Below are 16514 nucleotides of genomic sequence, written 5' to 3' on the forward strand. Positions count from 1 at the left end.
GAGCGTCACAGGCTAACGCGTTTCTGGCGTTCATCTGACGCTAGAATTTTCTGAACGCCACGTTTGGTTATCGGGGATACAAGGGCCTCTTGATGCCCATCACAACAAATCACCGTTGAGAATCTATACGTCTCGACCAATCGCCGATGAAAGAATTTCTGATAGTCCTCAATATTTTCTTGTATACCGTCTGTTATCGTCTGTTAGGCTCGCTACACACGGTCAATAATATTGCACAGTAATATTGCACAATAAGTTTGTATGGTGTGTAGTGCGCCATAAATTTAAGATAGCTCAAACTTCTGTTGAATGATTGCCCAATGTTTCAATACTACATCTACACGTTCAATAATATTGTGCAATCACCTTCATTGCGTAATGTTATTGACCGTGTGTAGCAGGCCTAATAATGTAGGTTATATATACGAGTTCCCTTTGATAGCTGTGTCGTAACGAACCGGCCGGGGTTTGACGTTACGAAGTGCGGGACAAATGTAACAAACGTTCGCCCTGTTAGTGAATAATAAAATAAATAAGGCAAATCAGTTTATCAAGAATAGGTCTGGAAGTTGTAAGGAAAAATGTTCGTCAACCTATAACGTCAAATTTTCTTTTTCCGATCTGAAGAATTATGGTTGATAATTAATAAAACAAGAACACACGGAACTGTTAGTATATAATGTGAGAAACTCCAATCGAATAAATGTTTTCTAATTTATTTCTTGTGTCATCATTATTTTTGAATATTCCCATATTTTGCTTCCTATTGAGTTTGGCTCTGCTCTTTCCGATCCTTGTTTTGACTCCATTGGTTTGCAGCGCATCGATACATATTATTAATTCGTTGCCTGAGATGTGTCCTCTGATTTTCTACTACTTCTTCATGCTGATTGTGGTAACGTGATTCAAGAGATTTCCAACTATGATCATCAATCACACCTTTTGTACATCAGATTCTCAAAATAGTTTTTGGTCTTGATATAAGTGTAATTATTCTTTTTCCACCTGGTCTGTCAAGTAATAAATTTTGAAACTTGTTCCAAAAAGTCTTTGGATGCTCTTTTTGCTGATAATATGAAAAGTTGAATCTTCACAGTGCGGTAGGCAAACACAAATTTTGTCAACAATACTTATGAAATAATGTGTATGATGAGTATTCCTATTCTGCAAACTGCAAATGTGGAATTATTGGTGAAAACATTCATTACGATAAGTCTACAGTTGCTCAGTTTTGGATGCGATTAAGTATAATGCCTGCCAACATCATGGAAACCTACAGAATTTCTGAATGTTATGTGCGCTATGTTATTTTAATGTAACATCATGACTTCTAACAACTTTTCACTATAATAATATAAATTTGGATCATTGAAATACAGTAAAAATCTGCAAACTATAAAATTTATATACTGTGCCATTCATTTTACTTTTTGACTCTCACTGTAACATAAATATGAAGGGAAAAACTCATTACAAAAGTCTTCAGTTGATCATTTATGGATGGATTTGAAATTGCTGTCTTCCAAACTAATTGCGCAGATACATTGAATCGCAGCAGAAACCTGCGAACTCTGAAATTTCTGTGGGTAAGTATATGTGCTATTATCACCCCCTATCTTTGATTATGGTAATATGTAATGGAACTTAGTTCAGCAAACTTTAAAGTGTTTCTTTCCAAATAATATTGAAGTTTGTATTACTGCGGTATGGAGCGAAAACCTTCAAACTTTCATATTTTAGTGTCGCAGCATGTGTGCCAATGAATTAGATTTTTTACTCCAACAGTTACATGTAATCTCAAAAATTCATCTCAAACGTCTTCAGCTTTTCTAAATATCTAAATTTTCCTTTTTCTATTCTATTGTGAGTTTTTAAATTTCTGAATTCAATTCTAAGTTCTCCTGAAATTGTTTTTCTCCAAAACCAATGCAGGTACCTTAAACGTCGTTGAATTCCGTTGCTCTGTTGAAATAAGTACGCTCAGTTTTTTTCCTTCGTTGAGTTATGACATAATGAATGTTTCCGGGTGCCTTTTTTCTGCAACTATCAAACTGTAGATAAGTGAATCTCAGTGGCCACTTGCAAACTTTGGAAATATATACCATCGGGGGCACGTTTTGGATGACATGAAAATGTCTAGATTCAGAAAGCAAAAACGACATTTAAAAATGGCCAATTCTCTTGGATTTGTTGTGACTTGAATTTGATCTATCTTTCCTCTTTTCCTTTCTTTTTTCTAACGTTATAAGCCGAAAATCATATCCCGGCCCCCAACCCGCTTTCGACCGTGCTCTTTGGTTCCTAATTTATAAAACATATCAGAGTACAAGGAAAAAAATCGCCAAAGTCCAAGGACAGACCTGTGACGAAATAATTCCAGTACAATTTTGACGAAAAATAGGTCTTTTTTCTTGGAAACCAACGTTATAAGCCGAAAATCATATCCCGGCCTCCAACCCGCTTTCGACCGTGCTCTTGGGTTCCTAATTAACAAAACATATTAGAGTACAAGGGAAAAAATCGCCAAAGTCCAAGAACAGACCTGTGACGAAATATTTCCAGTACAAATTTGACGAAAAATAGGTCTTTTTTTGTGAAAACCAACGTTATAAACCGAAAATCATAAATAATTCATAGAAATTTAAAGTAAAATCCTATAGTCAGCTGAATATAAATAAGGAACTTTTGAGAAAAAAGACGTGATATCAAACCATAAACTTCCCCTAGGAAAAAAAGGTTGGGACAAGTACATTGATGGACCCTCGTTTGCTGAGAATTCCATCCATAAAACAAACTTTAAAATAAAATTTTTATAAAAAATGGGCAAAACAATTATTTTATAAAAAAAATACAGAACAATTCGAAAAAAATTTCACAAATGTTGAAAAAGCATTATCTTTAAAAAAAACTAAACTGTATCTATTTTTTAAAGTGTTAAAAGAATCAAATATTAAGTAAAAAATAAAAACCGCAAAATCGCGCTTGAAATCATTTTGGAAACCGATGCCTCATTCTTCTTATTTGATTCGAAGGGCTAAATCAATTAAAAAAAATTCCATCTAATTTACGTGCAGCATTAAAATTTATTATATCAATTCGAGACCAAGTATTTTCTAATAAATTGAAAAAAGTTACCATTTGAGTTACGTGCAGCACTAAAATTTATGATATCAATCGAAGGACAAGTAATTTATGAGTAACTCCAAATTTCAACATTATGGATTTGTTTTAAGAAGCTTTTAAATGCAAAAAAATCACATGCAAGCTAGTCATTTCTTACTCTATGGTGGCAGAGACAATCGATTCTTTTTAGACTTTCAGGAGCTACTGATATTATTCACAATATTCGACGTCGATTGGATCGATAGAAATTATGTTTAAATATGAGTTAAAAGTACTTGTCCGGCCCATCACTTTCCATTAAACTTATTATATTTAAATAAAAATGAGGGCTTTTTTAGAACTGATGGAGCACAAATATTCATGCAGAGGGAATTTAGAGAGTTATCTTCAAGTAATTTTCTCTTTATAGCACTAATTTAATAAGAATGGAAACGAATTGTCCTGTAATATACAAAAGATGTTATTATGTATCGATAAATAAAAAACATTTTGCACATTAAATATGTTGAAGTTTCCAAAATAACTCCCCAGTTTGTATTGCTATGACGGCAGTTTTTACTTCTCACTTCTTCCAACGAACGAATTTCATTCGGCATAACTAACCTAAATCGCATTTCAATAAATTTTTAACCGGATTCTCCCGTACAGTTTCGTTTTTTTATGATTGATTTTTATTTGAATGGAAAGTGATGGGCCGGACAAGTACTTTTAACTCATATTTAAACATAATTTCTATCGATCCAATCGACGTCGAATATTGTGAATAATATCAGTAGCTCCTGAAAGTCTGAAAAGAATCGATTGTCTCTGCCACCATAGAGTAAGAAATGACTAGCTTGCATGTGATTTTTTTGAATTTAAAAGCTTCTTAGCACAATTCGATAATGTTGAAATTTGGAGTTATACTCATAAATTACTTGTCCTTCGATTGATATCATAAATTTTAGTGCTGCAGGTAACTCAAGTGGTAACTTTTTTCAATTTATTAGAAAATACTTGGCCTCGAATTGATATAATAAATTTTAATGCTGCACGTAAATTAGATGGAATTTTTTTCAATTGATTAAGCGCTTCGAATCAAATAAGAAGAATGAGGCATCGGTTTCCAAAATGATTTCAAGCGCGATTTTTCGATTATTATTTTATACTTGTTATTTGATTCTTTTAACACTTTAAAAAATAGATAAAGTTTAGTTTTTTTTAAAGATAATGTTTTTTCAAGATTTGTGAAATTTTTTTCGAATTGTTCTGTATTTTTTTTATAAAATAATTTTTTTGCCCATTTTTTATAAAAATTTTATTTTAAAGTTTGTTTTATGGATGGAATTATCAGCAAACGAGGGACCATCAATGTACTTGTCCCAACCTTTTTTTCCTAGGGGATTGTGATGTTTAAAAATAATTTCTCCAATGATTTTAGTCAAATTGTGTCCATTTCATAATAATTTTTATATTATTCAAATGTTCGTAGTGATCTCCGTAATTTTTCAACGATTTTGAATGTTTCCACCATTTTGTGAGATTTAAATCATTATTCGTAATGTTTACAAGTTTTTTCCATTTTCGTGAAGTTTTTCCGGCTTATTTATAAATATTGCTTTCAATTTTTTTCATGAAATCATTTTGAATAAAAAAGATATGAAGGATTTTTAATGAAACACATGTATTCGTTGATTTTCCCTAAAATTTGATGGAAAGAGAGAGAGAGGGAGCGAAATAACATATAATGCCCACCAAGTCCACCAGAATTGGCTTTTTTAAGAAAAATATATTGCATTCTGAAACTAGAAATTTTTATTACATTTAAAAATGTGCTTTCAATAACTTTTTGAAGCATTCTTTTTTATTCATATTACCATACCCAAAGATAGAAAGTTGATACACACATGTCGATGCATAAAATTTTCAGTCTGCATGTAGACACAAAGATTCAACCGGAGAAAGAAAAAGTATAAAACGTGTCAAGAGCAATAGAATTGCTCATTTTTCAGGGTATGTTTTGCATTCTGAAATCATAAATTCTTATGCCATTCATAAATGAGCCAACAATGACTTTTTGTAGCATTTTGAATTATTTTTATTATCTATTTTTTCTATGCACCTTCCAAATCAAATAATAGGAAGTGATTATACTTGGTGCACATGTCAATACATAGAATTTTCATAGTTTGCAAGTATCCGCTGTGGTTTATTTAGCTAAATTTTCTTACCACAAATTCATTAAATTAATCCTGCCAACACTAAAAGTAAAAAGACAGCGTACTGAAAAGCGAACAGAACTTCAAATTGTTTGATGTATATGTGCATTGGCTTTCAACGACAACAATTTCAGCCCTATTCGCTGAAGTAGTAAGCAGCTGAAGACTTTAGTAATGAATTTCTTTGTTTATATACTACAGTTGAAACCAAAAAATGAAATGATTTGCAAACTGGCCGCTTTACAGAAATATCAAAGTTAACAGGTACTCGCTGCATACCAGTAATACAAACTTTGATACGCTGGGGAAAAACATTTCAAAATTTCCTGAGCCACATTTTTGAAAGTTATTATGACACATTCAAGAAAAAATGTGAAAGACATATGGTGCATATTGAAACAATTTTGTATGTCTCCATGGTTATACGCAGATAAAATATTTGATTGCATCCAAAAATGATCAAATGTAGACTTGCGAACATGAATTTTTCAACCTATAATGCCAATCGCAAACATAATGTGGAAATACTCAATATACTGTCGCTTAATCATGTTGTTAAACTTGAGGTGTCCATTGCATTACCAAGATACAAATTTTGATATCACGAAGAAAAAAGCACCCAATGACTCATTGAAATTAATTTCCAAATTCATCATGTAACAACTCAAGTGAATATCTATGCATTTACTTGGCAAAAAGATTTTTTTCAAACTCAGGTGTTTAAGGAGTTTCGGTACAGGCGATACAATGTTGCCATGCTAAACCATGCTAAAAACATAAAAAATTTCAAAAAGTTTAGAATTTTATAAAATTTGGTGAACATATTCTTTAGTGCCAAATTTGACAATACAAATTTTTTAAGATTTTTCTTCTACACAGTTATCGAGTAATTGATCACTAAAGTTTACGTGTATAAGCATAGCGTTTCCATATATATAGGTATACATTCCGGGCATAAGAAATCTGCTTTAATGCGTAATTACTCGATAACTAAGTAGAAGAAAATTTTGAAAAAATTTGTGTTTTCGCACTTGATGTTGAAGAACATTATCACCAAATTTGATCAATTTCTTAATATTTTGACTTTTGTACCGAAACTCCTTAAACAACCAATCAGATTGAACAAGAGTTATTGTCATAAATCTTCAAACTATGTTGATGAACTCAATGAGAGGAAATAGAAATACACAACACACATATAGTCCACAGAATGAACAGAAATTGGTATGGATAAACTGTAAGCTAAAGAGCGGTGGAAAAAAGGGACTGGAGGGCACGGCCAAACTAAATGTAAGGAAATATGACAAAAATACATTGGATTAGACATTTTTATTTGATAAAAGTTTTAAAAAAATTATTGGAATTTATTTACATTCAACCAATTATTCATTTAAATAAATCTATGTTTAGAAAGAATTCACGGTAGAAAAGTATGACACAATTAATTGATTACCACGAATTTATCAAGCACACGATACACACATTCCGAACTTCGCATTGTCAAAACAACATAACCCTTTTTCATAATATCTCGGTTATATAGCGACGAGGTGGAGTTGCTGGCATGTGACGTCAGTCCACGACACCACCGTGAAGTTAGCTCCAGGGACATGAGGCCTTTGATGGTATTATATACAGACACGTCAAACTTATAAATGGGTTAGTAGCTTTTGCATAATCTTGAGCCTGTACAAAGTATTTTTTCAGCAATTATTACGCTACTGATCGTGCTGGATTCGGGCTCATTCGAAAGGGATTTTGAAAATGAGTCTCCAAACTAATTTTCGCTGCTCCTCAATTCTAGAAAATGACATTCCAGTTTTACCCCCACCACCGCGAATCGTTTTATTCAGAGAAAGTATAGTCTCGGCGAGAGCCTCGGGCCAGCAGACGACAGGGCTGTCAATGTACTTGTCCCGAGAGTCTCTTGATATAAAATGTGAATAATCTCATTTCAAGATTTGAGGTTACATTTGTTACATTTGAAGTTGCATCATTATTTTTGATTGTGAATATGTTTGTAATCTCAATATTTGTATAAAATATTAAAAAAAAAAAACATTTTTCTATTATTTTGTATTGAGAGGGAAGGTACACACGACCGTGGAATTACCTATACTAATGTAAGCACGTTACACATAAACACGATCTACGTCGACATAAAACAGCTGATAGGGCGGTGTTACCGTTGTGTTACCGGACTTAGTATTCCACGATAAATCATGAGCGAAAAATTAATTTACGATTTAATTCCTTTTAAAGTTTCGACGACCTAACATTTTTATTACGCTAGTAGTAAGAGACATGGTCAACGATTACGTATATGATTTGATTTCTTTTCCCCCAAAATTGACGATTTTGAAAGTCACCGTCTATTTGCTGCCGCTAAAATGTCCAATTTTTAATAATTATTTTCTTGCTTAAATGTTTAATAACCCTCTGTCAATTTTTTTTACTATCATTTTAGAATATTTTTCTATGCTGTGTAAAAAATCAAATATTGCGACAGATTTTTTTTCAAACAGTGTGCATGATTTCATTTAAACGATATGAAAAAAAAGAAAAATACTTTTCATTTGTAGCAATTTAGGTTGCGCTATCAAGCTCCGGTTGTTAACATCACAAACAAGATACGTTTTCTGATCTTGGTTGGACCAGATTATGAAATACTCTATTATGTAGATGTGTACGTATGTATATATATATATATATACATATATATATACATATATATATGGGGCATTCCATGTCAAATCAGCCACTTCAAAACTCTTGGATTTTTGATTTGGTTCAACATTTTTCTCGTTGTTATAACCATTGAAAGGAGCTCTCTTGATTTTTTCCAGAATTTTTAGTCCATTGGATAATAAGTTATGATTTTGGGAAAAAAATAGAGATTTTTTTTTCTTTTCCCTATAACTTTCCGAAAAATGGGTCGAATTGAACTTTTTTTTTAAACTTGAGTGTTTTTTTCTGTTCTTTTCGAAGATATTTTTCAAAAATATATTGGTGTAGATTTTAATCAATTTTTCGCAGTTTTAAGCAAAAAGCCATTAATTTCAGGCAATAAGACACGTTCAATTTTTTTCGAAAAAATTCTCAAAAAAACCTTTAACCAATCCAACGATTTTTAAGACTAGTTGCGTTATGGGATCTCGTTTGGTTATATTTTTTTCGTAATTTTGAAAAAAAATTCACCAATAAAATCTTAGTTTTAGACCTGGACATTCAACCAAAAGTGATGTTTCATACGTGCAATACCATTTTGAATTATAGATCCTATTTGATTCCAAGCGAAGTGTCGAATAATAGTTCGAAAAGTTTAATACAGAAGGTAGTCATAAGCCATTGATGCAATGGAAACTATCGGTGGGACAGTTCCGATCTGGCGAGATCGTTGTTGCAATCCTTTTGGGTTGATGAAGCACTACAAAATAAACGATTTACGATCGTCATCCGAGGATGTTAAAAAAAAACTGTGTTGAAGTAAGGATTGCTTACCTAAAGATATTTCAATCTCAGCGTTGTCACTATCATCATAATATTAACCCGTTATCAACGATCATTAGAGATATTCTATGCCAAAAAATAGAGCACAGTTGATGGGTTTTACTTAAACCAAGTTTTTTTTAAGCATCCTGGGATGCCGATCGTAAATCGTTTATTTTGTAGTGCTTCATCAACCCAAAAGGATTGCAACAACGATCTCGCCAGATCGGAACTGTCCCACCGATAGTTTCCATTGCATCAATGGCTTATGACTACCTTCTGTATTAAACTTTTCGAACTATTATTCGACACTTCGCTTGGAATCAAATAGGATCTATAATTCAAAATGGTATTGCACGTATGAAACATCACTTTTGGTTGAATGTCCAGGTCTAAAACTAAGTTTTTATTGGTGAATTTTTTTTTCAAAATTACGAAAAAAATATAACCAAACGAGATCCCATAACGCAACTAGTCTTAAAAATCGTCGGATTGGTTAAAGGTTTTTTTGAGAATTTTTTCGAAAAAAATTGAACGTGTCTTATTGCCTGAAATTAATGGCTTTTTGCTTAAAACTGCGAAAAATTGATTAAAATCTACACCAATAATTTTTGAACAAAAAAAGTTCAATTCGGCCCATTTTTCGGAAAGTTATAGGGAAAAGAAAAAAAAATCTCTATTTTTTCCAAAAATCATAACTTATTATCCAATGGACTAAAAATTCTGGAAAAAATCAAGAGAGCTCCTTTTAATGGGTATAACAACCTGAAAAATTTTGAACCAAATCAAAAATCCAAAAGTTTTGAAGTGGCTGATTTGACGTGGAATGCCCCATATATATATATATATATATACGTATGAAGTCCTTTCCAAGCCACGCCGAATAACGTTCAGAGTATACCATGGGGCGACGGTCATGAGGAACATTAATACGAATCGTGATGACGAGGTAACGCAGCAGCAATAGCAGCTGTTTCTCCAGATGAAGGGAGAGAAACTGAGACAGAGAGCCCGGAGGCTTCTCTTGACCAACTGGAATTCAGTTCCATTGCGACCGCCGGCTGTGTCGCATCGCAGCATCACAACCCCTAGGTGGAACTGTCTATTCTTATAAATAATATATTACTATTTCTTTTTCTTTTTCTTCTTCTTCAGCCTCTTGTTTGATCTAACTCTTGAGTGTTCACCCCTTGGTTGTTATTAAAAAGATTACTTTGGCTCTGTACGCATTGAATCACGAAAAAAGTTGTAAATATATGTACATTTCTATAAAAACGACTGGATTTTTCCGGGTAATTTTCCATTCAGTGGAAACCTCAAATTTCCTGTGTTATAATCGTGTACCATGAAAAAATAATTCTGCGTCGCATAAGCGTGGTCTAAAGGTGATAAATTCTATCGTTGATTGAGATCTGAATTCGCTGGAGATGACAAAAAAATGACAAGACTTATGTCTAATGTAGCGTGATTTAAATATAAACTTTGTGGTGCGTCTTTTCGTTAAGACTTTTTCCATGGAAGGATATTGCTGATGCTGATTGAGAAAGAATGAACTTGATAATATAGATGATACCGCAAAAATCCGATGAATACCAAACAGGAGACAAACAAGAAATCTCTACCTCAACGTCTTAGCGAATTTCGGTAAGTGTGATGACAGCAGAAGCGAGAAAAAAAAATCGTACCAATGAGTGGTCGCTTCCTCTATGTACTTTTATGTGACATACAAATTTTTCGAATTGCCCTCAGTGAATTAATTTCTTATTCATGTGGTATCAACAGAATACTTTACAAACGGCACAATTTTGAATGCTGCCATTGATTCTTTCATACATTTTTATAAATTGGATTCAATTGTTCTATCAAGAGACTCGGTCTTGGGACAAGTACATTGACGTACCGTATTCATTGGAACAAAATCATAGTCTTTAGATAACTATATGGATAGACAATATCGAGTGCGCGATGTTAATTCAACAGCTGAATATTGGAGAAACTATGGTAAAAAGCTCTCGTGTCTAGGTCTCGAGTACTCGAACATTGCCCACGTGCTTAAATATTGGAGTCACTCATAACACTCTATAACTGGGCTCCCCAAATGTACGAATATTAGAGTATATAAAAAAACGATATGTTTTTGAGCTCCAGAAGCATTTCGATTTTTCATATTAACAATACCTAAAAAAATATTTCGGTGATGATTGATTCACGTTGTCAAAAAAAAGATTTCATGTACAAGAAATATTTTTGGAGAAAATGAAATCTCCTACTAACAAAATCTTTAGAACTAAATACCTTGATGATGCAGTTAATGAAAAATTTAAATGAAAAGTGATGGGCCGGACAAGTACTTTTAACACATAGTTAAACATAATTTGAACCGATCCAAAATTGACGGCGAATATTGTCAATAATACCAGGGGATCCTGAAAGTCTGAGGGGAGACGATTATCTTCTAAATCTCTGCCACCATAGAGTAGCAGTACCTTTGATGTAATTTTTTTATTTGATTGAAACGCTCCATAGAACAATATCATTCAAACTCGGAATTGCTAATAAAACGCTTGTCCTCCGATTGATATAAATTTTAGGGCTGTACGTAACTCAAGTAGTAACTTTTTTGATTCATTAGAACTCTCTCAAGTTCCTGATGGTTCCCCCATCAGAATGAATATTCCGAATTACCATTAAATACTTGGCCTCGAATTGATATCATAAATTTTAATGCTGCACGTAACTTATTAGATGAAATTTTTTGTCAATTGATTTAGCTTTTAGAACAAGATAAAAAGAATGAGGCATCGATGTGGAACTTTTTTCGAATTGTTCTGTAGAAATTATTTACACTTGGTTTTATAATTTTTCGAATGGAATTTTTTTTACACTTTTCGTAATATGATCAGGAAACAAGGGACCATCAATGTACTTGTCCCAACCTTTTTTCCCTAGGGGAATTTCTGGGACTTTATATCACGTCTTTTTTCTCAAAAGTTCAGCAATCTTGTTTTTCGGGTTTAATTAAGCTGAGCTAACTACAATCACGCTAAGTTCAAAGAATAAAAATGAAAACTCTATACTCTGCAATCAGAAAATTGGAAATTCGATTCAAGCAATCTTTGAAAAAATGTTTACGTATACGAGATGTAAGTGCTCGTCATATCGATATATTCTTGTAGATTCTTACCTATTTTTTTTGCAAAATTATGAAAAAATATTAGCTATTAGTAAGCAAGAATTTTAACATTTTCAATAAAGTCGTAATAGTAAGAAAGTCTTCTTTATTTTGTGTAATTTGCTATTGATGAGCTCAAGGACCAAAATTAACAGAGTGTGGAATGCAGAGTTTGGTTGATTTATCAAAGAATACTCTGTCATACATGCAGGAATAAATGAAATTTTCGTAAAGAAAGTTTTTTTAATTTCTTATTAAATATCAAATGAGAAACCGCATGGAGACAAATAATTATAGTCAGCAATTTAATCCATAGATATTTGTTTTGTGTGTCGAATGTTTGAAGTTCTCGTCAATACTCTTATAAACGTGGAAAATACCGCATAATGGGTATATTGGTTGATAATATTATCCACTAATGCTATGGGATTGTAATATACTTGATTTTTTCTCACGGTTTGAAATCATTTTCATTGAAAGGTTTGAGAATTTTTGTTTACATTTTTTGAGGTTTAATGCGAAAACGGGCGATCACCAATTTACTTATCCGAATTTTTTCCGGAGGGGGAATTTTTATGGTTTTATCATAAATTGTTGTGATGCGCGTAACTCAAATGGTATCATTTTTCAATTTATTAGAAAATACTTGGCCTCGAATTGATATCATTAATTTTAATGCTGTAAGAAACTTGAATGGGATTTTTTTAAAATTTGATTTAGTTATTAGAAAAAGATAAGAAGAATGAAGCATCGTTTTTCAAAATGGTTTTCAAGCGCGATATTGTGGTTTTTTATTTCTCATGTTTTATTTAAATTTTTTCACTTTACAAAATAATTACAGATTCGTATTTTTTTTCAATGTGACGTTTTTTCAGGATTTGTGACATTTTCTCGAATTGTTCTGTTAAAATTATTTACCCTTGGTTTCATAGTTTTTTTTTTTGGATTTTTTTTTTACAATTTTCGTGATGTGGTCAGGAAACAAGGAACCGTCAATGTTCTTATCCTACCTTTTTTCCCTAGGTATATTCTGCGATCAAAAAATTGAAAATTCGATGAAAGCAATCTTTTAAAAAAATATTCACATACGAGACAAAAGTGCTCGTCACATCTATATATTCTTGTACCTCCTAACGCATTTGTTTTGCAAAATCAAGAAAATTAATTGACTATTAGTAGGCAAGAATTTCAATATTTTCAGTATAGTCGTAATCGTAAAAAATTCACTTTTAAATCTCATGTAACTTGCAATTAATGAGCTCAAGAACAAAAATCAATAGAGTGTGGAATGCGAAATTGAAACATTGGTTGATCTATCGAAGAATACTCTGCCATATATGCTGAAATAAATAAAATTTTCGTAAATAATGTTTTTCTCATTTTTTTAAACCAATAAATCCGAACGCCGTATAACCACAAATAATTATAGTCAATAATCTAAACCATGGACATTTGTTTTATGTGTTCAATGTTTGAAATTCGATTCAAAACTCTCATTAACGTTGAAAATACCGCATAATCGGTATATTAGTGGATTATATTATTCACTAATGCTGTAGGATTGTAGTGGATTCGAATATTTTTTCACGGTTTGAAATAATTTTCATTGTGAGGTTTAAGAATTTTTGTTTACATTTTTTGTGGTATAATGTGAAAACGGGCGATCATCGATGTACTAGTTCAAATTTTTTTTCCCGAGAGAGAATTTTTTCGGTTTTATATCAAATTGTTTTTCTGTGATAGTTCTAAACGATATGAAAAGTTTTTCAATAAGGTGATTTAAAGTTTTTCAATGTTTTTATTGTGATGTTTAAAATAATTTCTCCAATGATTTTAGTCAAATTATGTCCATTTCATAATAATTTTTATATTATTCAAATGTTCGTAGTGAACTCCATAATTTTTTTAACGATTTTGAATGTTTTCACCATTTTGTGAGATTTAAATCATTTTTCGTAATGTTTACGAATTTTTTCTATTTTCGTGAAGTTTTTCCGGCTTATTTATAAATATTGCTTTCAATTTTTTTGATGAAATCATTTTGAATAAAAAAGGTATGAAGATTTTTTAATGAAACAAATGTATTCGTTAATTTTCCCCAAAATTTGCCGGAAAGAAAGAGAGAGAGAGAGAGAGAGAGAGAGAGAGAGAGAGAGAGAGAGAGAGAGAGAGAGAGAGAGAGAGAGAGAGAGAGAGAGAGAGAGAGAGAGAGAGAGAGAGAGAGAGAGAGAGAGAGAGAGAGAGAGAGAGAGAGAGAGAGAGAAACATATAATGCCCCCCAAGTCCACCAGAATTGGCCTTTTTAAGAAAAGTATATTGCATTCCGAAGCTAGAAATTTTTATTTCATTAAAAAATCTGCTTTCAATAACTTTTTGAAGCATTCTTTTTTATTCATATTACCATACCCAAAGATAGAAAGTTGATACACACATGTCGATGCATAAAATTTTCAGTCTGCATGTAGACACAAAGATTCAACCGGAGAAAGAAAAAGTATAAAACGTGTCAAGAGCAATAGAATTGCTCATTTTTCAGGGTATGCTTTGCATTGTGAAACCATACATTCTTATGCCATTAATCAATGAGACATCAATGAATTTTTGTAGCAGTTTGAATTATTTTTATTCAACTCAAATAAATATCTATGCATTTACTTGACACAAAGATTTTTTTCAAACTCGGGTGTATAAACAAGCGATCAGATCGAACAAGAGTTATTGTCATAAATCTTCAAACTATGTTGACGAACTCAATGAGAGGAAATAGAAATACACACAACATACATATAGTCCAGAGAATGAACAGAAATTGGTATGGATATACTGTAAGTTAAATAGGTGGAAAAAAGGGATTGGAGGGCACGGCCAAACTAAATGTAAGAGAATATGACAAAAATACATTGGATTAGACGACATTTTTATTTAATAAAAGTTTTAAAAAATTTATTGGAATTCATTTACATTCAACTAATTATTCATTCAAATAAATCTATGTTTAGAAATAATTCACGATAGGAAAGGATGACACAATTAACCGATCACCACGAATTTATCCAGCACACGATACACACACCCCGAACTTTGCATTTTCAAAACAACATAACCCTTTTTCATAATATCTCGGTTATCTATATAACGACGAGGTGGAGGTGCTGGCCGCTGACATGTGACGTCAGTCCACCACACCACCGCCAAGTTAGCCCCAGGGACATGAGGCCTTTGATGGTATTATATACAGACACGTCAAATTTCTAAATTTCTTCTGTGCAAAGTTTTTTCTCAGCAATTACACTACTGATTGTGTTGGATTCGGGCTCATTTGAAAGAGATTTTGAAAATTAGTCTCCAAACTAATTTTCGCTCAATAAAACATCTCTTGAGCTTCGCAATTCTGAAAAATGACTAAATGACATGCCAGTTTTACCCCCACCACCGCGAATCGTTTTATTCAGAGAACAGATAGTCTCGGCGAGAGCTTCAGGCCAGCAGATGACAGGGCTGTCAATGTACTTGTCCCGAGACTCTACCGAGTCTCTTGATACTACCTTTGGTAGTTATTCGATATGAGAAAAACATTTATGTGGTCTCATACCACATATAACCTGTTGACTGGTATATACAAAAAAAAAGTCGGGTCAGTTCTGGTAATAGTATCATATGCGTACATATTGAAATCTCGTTTTTAATTTTCAACCGATTGGGACGATAAATGGTTTACAAGGATTTTTTGTGTCGCTGAATCGAGTTCCGGGCTTAATTTTTACCTTGAAAGAGGTGGAAATCGAGCATTAAGGCTGACATTGTAAGATTTTTCAATGGAAAGTTATTATGCGATATTACCCGAAAATTCCAAGTTCCACACTAGACTCTTTTGTCGAAATAAAACTAAATTCACTATCCCCGAATAGATGAAAAATAAGAGTTGGGGTGAATTTTTCAGATTTTTCAATGGGAAGTTTTTATGCTATATTGCATAAAACGTATTCGTTTTTGAGGATACCAAATTCTTTTATCGAAATGAAATAAAATTCGCCACCTGCGAAAGGATGAAAAAAAAGAGTTGGGGTGAAAGATTCAAATTTTTCAATGTGAAAGTTTTTTACATTACATGAAAATTGCAAGGTTTTTAGGACACTAAACTCTTTTATTGAAATGAAAAAAAAATCACTATTCCCAAAGCGGTAAAAAATAAGGTTTGAGGGTGAAATTTCCAGATTTTTTAACGAGAAATTTTATGCTTTTCCACATAAAAACTGTATGTTTTTTTGTAGAGCATGGCAGTCCTTTTTCGAAATAAACCAAAACTCCCGATCTGCCAAAAGGTGAAAAATGAGGGTTGGGGGTGCATTTCGATAGAAGAGGCTAGTGTTCTAAAAAACACTGAATTTTCATGTAATATAGCACAAAAACTCCCCATTAAGAAATCTAAAAATTTCATCCCCAAACCTTATTTTTTACCTTTTCGCAGGTAGCGAAATTTATTTTATTTCGATGAAAGAATCTGGTACCCTCAAAAACGAACATTTTTTATG

General features: G+C 32.4%; 1 protein-coding gene and 1 long non-coding RNA gene across 3 annotated transcripts in view; both read left to right on the plus strand.

Annotated features, from left to right (window-relative positions):
- The first annotated feature begins 856 nt into the window (after positions 1 to 856).
- LOC122418111 (uncharacterized) lies at positions 857 to 7083 on the plus strand. Of its 2 annotated transcripts, none has more exons than XR_006262434.1 (3): positions 857 to 895; positions 6524 to 6611; positions 6865 to 7034. It is a non-coding gene; the product is annotated as an uncharacterized lncRNA (long non-coding RNA). The 2 variants fall into 2 exon arrangements; XR_006262433.1 differs by lacking the exon at positions 857 to 895 and having other exon boundaries at positions 6462 to 6611; positions 6865 to 6946; positions 7029 to 7083.
- Positions 7084 to 9841: 2758 nt separating this feature from the next.
- LOC122418072 (extracellular sulfatase SULF-1 homolog) overlaps positions 9842 to 16514 on the plus strand; it is a 192542-nt gene continuing 185869 nt past the window's right edge. The window contains exon 1 of the mRNA XM_043432085.1: positions 9842 to 10454. The gene's annotated coding sequence lies outside the window, so the exon portion shown is untranslated. The remainder of the gene's footprint in view (positions 10455 to 16514) is intronic.

This window comes from Venturia canescens, chromosome 11, assembly GCF_019457755.1.
Source record: "Venturia canescens isolate UGA chromosome 11, ASM1945775v1, whole genome shotgun sequence".
In the NCBI taxonomy this organism is placed as follows: Eukaryota; Metazoa; Arthropoda; class Insecta; order Hymenoptera; family Ichneumonidae; genus Venturia; species Venturia canescens.